Source organism: Gavialis gangeticus, unplaced genomic scaffold (assembly GCF_001723915.1).
Source record: "Gavialis gangeticus isolate Ggan-Ray unplaced genomic scaffold, GavGan_comp1, whole genome shotgun sequence".
Taxonomy (NCBI): domain Eukaryota; kingdom Metazoa; phylum Chordata; order Crocodylia; family Gavialidae; genus Gavialis; species Gavialis gangeticus.
Genome location: NW_017729004.1, coordinates 5,070,156 through 5,078,499, shown reverse-complemented (window position 1 = coordinate 5,078,499; position 8,344 = coordinate 5,070,156).

Genomic DNA, 8,344 nt, shown 5'->3' with positions numbered 1-8,344 from the left:
GCGCTCCTCGATCCTCACCTGACTTGGGCCGCTACTTGCGCTTCCTGCGCTCCTTGCGTTTCGCACGCTCGGGGCTCAGGCGGCCTCAGCCTTACCTGGCCCCAGACCCCTTCTAGGGTCATATGCCCGACTCGGGCTTCTCACAGTTGGGGCTCAGGTGGCCTTAGCTTTACCTGGCCCCCCAGACCCGCCTTCTTGGGCCTATGCCCCACTGGGGCCTACTCGCGCTTCTCACGCCCTTGCCCACTGGGCCTACTCGCACTTCTCACGCCGTGCTTCTCGCACCCTTGCGCTTCTCGTGCCCACGCCCACTGGGCCTAAAGTGCTTCTCGCACCCTCGTGCTTCTCGCGCCTTTGCCCACTGGGTCTCTTGCCTGTGCTCGCGTAGCCCGCACCGGAGTCTCTTCCCTGTGCCCGCATAGCCCGCACCAGGCTCCTACTCGCGCTTCTCGCGCTGACTACAGCACCCTCCCTGGCGCTCGGAGCACCCCCACCTTACTGGGGGGCTCCCATTGAGGGCTCCTCCACCCCTACAGCCTCACCCAAACCTCTGGTTTAGTAACAATAATTAAACTCGCGAAACACAACTTCCAAGCACAACGGAAAACTCCCCCTCCGGGGTCCCAACATGAGTTCCAGGCAAACCTGGCTCCCTCACTCACAGATCTCCTTCTCTGGGTTCCCTCCACCCAGTACTGCCAAGCAGCTGCTCTCCAGCCACCAGGCTTCTCTAAGGTACTGCTCAGCTCTGCTTTGGTCTGCTTTAGCAGCGCTCCTACTTCTGAGGCCGCCAGAGGGAAACTGACCTCTGGCCTCAGCCTTCTCTGGTTATAAAGGCCAAGCCCTGCCCCCTGGCGGTCAGCTGACCCAATCAGTTGCTACAGCAACTCCCACCTGCTGCCCTAATGAGTGGCAGCTAAGCCCCTTTTGCCATTATTCAGTAGCAGGCACCCTAGTGCCCTGCTACAAAGGGGTTAGCAGAAAGGGTGTTGCATGATTTAAGGACTTTCTTGATACTCCAGCAAGGGCTTGAGCTCCAGCAAAGGTCAATGGTGGGGATAGAGCTGGCTGATTGTGAGAACGGGCCTACACTGAGCTTTTGCTGGCAAAGCTATGACAGCCAGAGGGTGTGGGTAGCTCGCATCTCCTGATCGAGGTCACTGCTTTTGGAGACCCCAGGTCTGGGTGCAGAAGATGGCTTCTGTCATTTAAGGGAAGAAGCTCCTCCCTTGGTGCCACATGCTAGGCCAGGATAAGATATGGTGGCTGCAGCTTTGTAACGTGGATGCACCATGAGAGCCAAGGTGGTGCAGGGCAGAAGGGGATGGTGGCGGTGAAGATGGCACATGGGAGTAGCTAGCTGTAGCTCCCTGATCCTGCAAGCTTGTGAGCATCTCTTTGACCTCTGACATAGCCTAGGAAAGTCTGGATGCTGCTATACAATGGGGGCTCCTGCAGGACATTGCATCAATGAAGTGCAATTGGTTGGCAACCCATTTTGGCCAGACCCGCTCCTCAGTCACAGACCCTATGTTAGCTCCAGGTATGTCATGTTTAGGGGTGGGCAGTCCAGCCCAGAATCATGGCTGGGTTGTACAAGACCCTGGCTCCACACCTTGCTGGGAGGATTTTTGGGTACACAGACCTGACTATTTTCTGACCTGCTGGGGTTGAGATAGAACAGACGACTTGTCTGCATGACGGGGCTGGCCGAGATATGCAGACTGAGCCCCTAAGCCAGAGGTTTGCAACCTTATTTACACTCGAAGCCCCCCTTGAAAAATGCCAGCTCTCAGTTTTCACTCGGTTTTTGACTACCAAAAAATACTAGCGCAATTCTTCTGTTGCAAAGACCTTGGACTGCAACAGGGTTGAATGCTTTTGACACTCTGGATTTCTATTTGAAACCTCCGGGTTTATCCTGTGAATCGTGTTTGCCCACCTAACAGTGTCTAGCATTGTGTGGCATCCCATGGTGCCCTTGGCAGGATCTCAAGGCACCCTGGGGTGCTGTTTCACCCTTCCTAATATCCAAACTCAACTTCCCTTGCTGCAGTTTGAGCCCATTGTTTCTTGTCCTGTCATCTGCCCCCACTGAGAACAGCCCAGCTCCGTCCTCTTTGCAGCCCCCCTGCAGGGAGGTGAAGGCTGCTGTTCAATCCCCCTCAGTCTTCTCTTCCCCAGACTAAATAAACCCAGTTCCCCCAGTCTTTCCTCACAAGTCCTGTCCCCCATCCCCTGAACCCTTTTTCTTGCCCTCTGCTGGACTTGCTCCAATTTATCCACAACATTTCTGTAGTGGGGGGCCCACAACTGGACACAGAACTCCAGATGTGCTGAACAGAGGGGGATAATCATAGATTTCATAGACATTAGGGCTGGAAGGGACCTTGGAGGATCATCGAACCCAGCCCCCTGCCCCAGAGGCAGAAAGTTAGGTAGGGTCAAAGGATCCCAGCAAGATAGATGTTCAAATGTTTCTTAAAAGAGTCCAGGTGCTTGCACCACCTCTGGAGGGAGTCTATTCCAGGCCTTGGGGGCTTGGACGGTAACATTTTTCCTTATGTCCAGCCTGAAATGGTCTTGGAGGAGCTTGTGTCTGTTTGACTTTGTCATCCCTTGGTGTGCTCTGGTGAACAGGTATTCCCCCAGGTCCTGATGTACACCCCAATGTACTTATAGGCTGCCACCAGGTCACCCCTGAGTCTGTGCTTTTCCAGGCTGAAGAGTCCCATAGCTCTCAGCCTCTTTTCATAAGGTCAATCACTTCCCTCAATCTGCTGGCAACGCTTCTACCAGTGCAGCCCAGGATGCCGATAGCCCTCTTCACAGCAAGGGCACACAGCTGGCTCCTATTCAGCTTATTGTCCACTGTGACCCCCAGGTCCTTTTCTGCACAGCTGCTGCCCAGCCCGTCGGCCCCCAGACTGCACCGGTGCAGGGGGTTGCTCCGTCCGAAGTGCAGGACTTTGCACTTGTCCTTGTTGAACCTCATGAGATTATTTTTGGTCCAGGTCCCCCTGAATCCTAGCCCTACCCTCCAGTGTATCTACTACCCCCATAGCGTGGCGTCATCTGCACACTTGCCGCGGGTGCACTTTGCACCATCGTCCAGGTTGCTGATAAAGACGTTGAACAAAACCGGCTCCAGGACCAATTGTTTTGTGCTAACACTTGTCCACTCTTGTTGGCGTGAGTGCTTTGTCCCGGGGGAACCTGCTGCAGTAGGAATTACAGGGCAGGGATTCCCGGCTCCCAGCAATGCCCCCAGACAACCAGGCCTCACCTTTGGCTTTGTGGCTCAGAGTCCTTGCAACCTAACACCAACTGTACCATAGGGAGCTTGGCTTCACTGGCAGCAGGGGATGAACAAGATGACTTCATAGGTATTTTCCTCCTCCTCTATGACTCATCCACCCCACTGAGCTGTAGTCATCCAACTGGAGAGGTTTGGGTCATGCTGAATGAGCGGCAGCTCATAAGAGCTCAGCGGCTGGGACTTGACTTTCCAGCAGGAGTTGCCTTGAAAGAGCGGGAGAATATTTTGCTTGGCCTGGATCATAGAAACATCAGGGTGGCAGGGCCTTCAGGAGGTCATCTGCTCCAACCCCCCTGCTCTGGACAGGATCGTGCCTGTCTAAGCCATTGTAGGTAGCAAATGACAAAATGAAAAAGTCAAAAACCACCTCCCAAACATTCCTACTCGCTTCTACAAAATGATACAAGAAGTCAAGTTGCATGCAAATAAAACCAGATGAAGGCAAACATTTATTTAGGGGACATAACATCGCCTTGATCTTGCAATTCTACGGTCGCAGTGCTGTACCTAGTAGAAACTCCAGTATCGCCAGAGATAAAGATGATAATAATTGGACACCGGCAAAAATATTACCATTTTAATAGATGGTGAATAGAAGATGTAATGTGAAAGTTGGGCAGTCACCTCGCTGGGGTCACCTGACCCCAGTTGACTTTTCCTGCCTTGTGCAGGGGGGGCTGGACCCCATGATTTTGCAAGGTCCCTTCCAGCCCCTTACAATCTATGAAACAGAAAATCAAAAGTTCAAATTGCACATTTTTATAATAAAATGTTTATAGTAACTCCACTTTGCGGCACTTTTTTGTTGCAAAAGTCTTGATCGCATCTGTGGTATCGAGGTCTTAAATAGTTTGTCCTTAATCAATAACACTGCCAGTCCCGTAGATGCGCATTATTAAAACTATTTTTTGCAATTGTAATTTTTTTTTTTTCATTTTCGGCCCCCCCATTTTGTCCGGGCCCTGGGCGGCCGCCTGGTTCACCCGTGTCTGTGTCGGGGTCTGCAGAGAGGCAAGCGTGGAGTCACCCTGCCTGCTCCCTGTGGTGTACTGGTGGCTTTTGTGGGCATAAGGCATGAGTAGCTGCTGCCCCATGGGCAGGTAGGACCCGACTTGCAGAGGGCAAATACACTGAAGACACGTGTTTTTGTTCTGGGTGAATTGGACTACGGAGCAGAGGTGCCACTGCCGCGTGTAGAAAGCTTGTTAAATAGAAAATGAGCCGGGGTGACGAAGCTCTAGTGCTCTTGCTATAGAGGCTGAGCTAGGGACCGAGGACCACCGGGGATAGGACTGTGAGCTTTAGCAGAGGTCCTTCTGCATGAGAAGAAAGTAACATTTAGTCATTCTTCACCATTTGTAAAAAGACGGGTGCATTCGCCTTAGCGCACGAGGGATGATTTCATTGACTTGTCGGTGGTAAATGGCCTGTCTTCTCCAAAGAGCTGCTCGTTTCCAATCCTCTGCTGCAACGATAAAGAAGGGTCAAAACCGCTTCACAGGGAAGTGCTTCTTCCGCTGGAGTCAGTGCTGGTGAGGCCTTCCCTGGATCACTGTCCTGTTTTGAGCCTCTCACTCCAAAAAGGATGTGGGCAGTTTGGAAAGAGTCTGGTGCCGAGCCGCAAAAATAAGCAGCCTGGGAGATGAGACTTGAGAGGAAAGGCAGAAAGAGCTAGGGTTAATTAGCATGGAGAAGACAAGATGGCAGGAGGGGGCTGATAGTGGTCTTCAAATACTTGAAGGGTGATTGATAGATAGGATGGAGATGGGATTTTCTCTGCAGCTGCTGGGGGCAGGACTAGGAGCAACAGCCTCAAACTGCAGCAGGGCAAACTGAGATAGTCAGCATGTTCCTCCTCATCTCCAATGAGGGTGGGCAAGCCTAGAGGAGTTTCAAATCTCCAACCTGCTCTTGAAAAATTTCCAAGCATGGACAGACACTTGACCAGGATGGTTTAGTTGGGGATGATCCTGCCTTGAGCAGAGGGCTGGATTAGGTGACTTTGTAAGGTCTCTTCCAGTCCTACTTTCCTATGATCCTAAAGATTTACAACTCCCATTAGCATGGCTACTTTCCAGCGTAGATGAGATTATTATTATTATTTTTTTGCTGAAGTTCTTTAATGCTGTTTCTTGAGATGCTTCATGGATGTTTGCTTGCTCCTCTGTTCAGGGCTGCATTAATGCGTAGGCAAACTAGGCATGTGCCTAGGGCCCTAAGTGAAGAAGGGACCCAGTTGAGCTAATTTTACATGTTATAATTATCAAGTGAGAAAAAGTGATCTAAATATACAGTATTAAGTAGGGGCCCATGAGTTTGTTTGCCTAGGGCTCACTAAAGGGTTAATCCGGCCCTGGCTCTGTGAGATGGGCTGCTGAACGTCATCCGAAACTTTGGAAAATGCTGCAGAAAAGAACCTTTAAATAAAGTAAAATAAAAATGGCAGCGCCTTGTTTTAATGGCATCATCTCTGATGACACCTGCTCCTAGACCTGACTGTGTACGTGCAACGCTGGAATATGAGACCAGCTCAAGGGGTGGTTGGAAGACCCCGCAGGCCTGGTGAGGGGGAACCTGAATTGAGCTCAGGATGCTGATTTCTAAGATGAAATGATGTTGTAAACAATGTGCGGAGCCATCTGCTCACTTCCGATTAGCCCCACACAGGTTCTGCGTGTGCGCAGTGCATGCACGCTTGAACTGCAGTCCCCAGTGGGTAGGTTCAGTGTAAAGACAACCTTGGTGCTCCTCTGCCAGGCATTGCAGTCACCTCCCCTTTAAAAAGTGTTCACACCACTCTCTGAGAGGTCTCTGCCTCTCCAGAACAGCTTTGTGAAAAGGGCAAACTGTACTTGGAAGGGCAGGAAAAGTGATCCAGCAGATTGCTTGGATCAGCCAGCGATCTCATGTGATGCTGAGCTACCCCCTCGTCCTTCAGCTATGTATTCTGGGGGGTGGGGATGGGGAAGACCTACACCAGACAAAGGTGTCACCACTTGCACGTACTCTTCACCCGCAGGTTCTCCCCCTGCCCCCTTACCTGGGTATTGCAAATTTTGGGAATTTGGGGCCTGGGGGACATGACTTATAAGGAGGGGCTGAGGAAACTGGGCTTACTTAGTCTGGAGAAGAGACGACCGAGGGGGATTGAACAGCAGCCTTCAGCTCCCTGCAGGGGGGCTGCAAAGATGATGGAGCTGGACTGGTCTCAGTGGGGGCAGATGACAGAAGGAGCAATGGGCTCAAGTTGCAGCAAGGTAAGTTGAGGCTGGATATTAGGAAAAGCCTTTTCACAAGGAGTGTAGTTAAAACACTGCAACAGGTTGCCCAGAGAGTTGGTGGATTCTCTATCCTTGGAGGTTTTTAAGCTAGATAAAGCCTTGGCTGGGATGATGTAGTTGGGGCTGGTCCTGCTTTGAGCAGGGGGTTGGACCAGACGTGACCTCCCGAGGTCCCTTCCCACCCTCATTTTCTTCGATTCTATGAAAAGCATGCAGTTGAGTTGTTAAAGTGAACAGGCTCCCCTTCCTAACCTTGCTTTCAGAGAGAGGAGATGAGTGTAAGCAATGCCTACTCTGCTTTTCCAAGCACCGCTGCCCTTTGCATTTGCTGGGCGCGCAGCTGAGACGTGAAGCTCCCCCTCTCTCACCCCACCCCGCTGCATTTAAATCTTACTCCTAGCACAGATGCATGCGAAGAAGGACTCCTCCCAGATGTGCAGAGCCTCTCGACACTGGTTGAAACCTTCCTCGTTTTGTAGACGGTGCCTTTCCAGCTGTGCAGCCCCAGGGCAGCACAGGCCGCTGTCGTATTTCCCAGCCCCTCGTGGGTGCCATCAGCACTGCCACTTCTGGCTCCTTTACTATCCCTTAATGAAAAGGCTCTGTGCTGGGGCCCCAGGGCAAAGCTGCTGCCTGCTTCTCTCTGCAACGGGTGTTGCAGGTGGGTGCAGGCTGCCCTGAACAATCCTGGGTGGATCCAAAGTTAAGAGCTTAGGTGCGGGGTGGCTGTTTTTAATTTTATTTCTAGCAACGGAGAAGCGGAAGCTCGGGACTGAAAGCTCCCACGACAGGTAGAAAACTCTGTCTGATGGTTGCAGTTAAGCAGTTTGGCCACTGAAAAATTAGCTGAGATTTGCAAAGCTGGGCGTGTGTGCCTGTTGGGTGGAGCAGGCGATTTTCCTGGTAGTTTCTGCAGGGATTGATGTGAGCTGATTTCCTGCAAAACCCTGCTGGGCAGGGGGTCGCTTGTTCTGCGCAGGCCAGAGATTTCCAAGCAAATTCACCCAAGTGGCAGCTTGCACAGGGCCCGTGCTGGGATGGAAATGACCCAGGTGGGTGCACACTCATCCGGTTTTTTGTTTTTTCCGACCTGCCCGTGGGATGAAGAGCTCACGAAGGCTGCCCTGATGCTTCCTGCCCGCCGTTGTTGCCCTCTACCTTGTTCGCGGAGGGACAGGCACATGATTAGGCCCACACCTGTCGGTTTAGATGCCAGCACTGGGATTCGTGGATGCCTTGTCCTGTGGGGCAGCTGTCGCTTAAAGAGAGACCGATCTGGGACGCCGCTGTTCATTTTCCCCCTCTCCATGATTTCTGCCTTTTAAAACGAAGATTGCTTTCGCCTGCAGTGGGTAGTAAGCGTTTCCAGGCCAAAACACTTGCGTTTTCTACCGAAACCAGTTACCGGGTCAGGACTCGCCGGTGACGTCTACCAACGGGTCCCGGCGCAAAACCCCGGTGAGAAGCACTGGACTAGCCACGACCTCCCGAGCTCCCTTCCAGACCCGTTTTCTATGAGGGTCCTTTTTTTTAAAAAAAAAAAAATAAAAAAAAATACAATTTATTGGCTCCAAGGGGCCGTGCCCGCAAGCAGGCGCGCGCGCTCCTGCGCGCACCCACCCCCACGTGCCCGCATAAAAAAACCCACCTGCTGGCAGATGCGCACGCACCCGTGCGGCGCGTGCACACGAGCGCCCAAGGCGCGTTGGCGCGGCCTTCCCCCGCTGGGCCGCGCTCCCCCCGC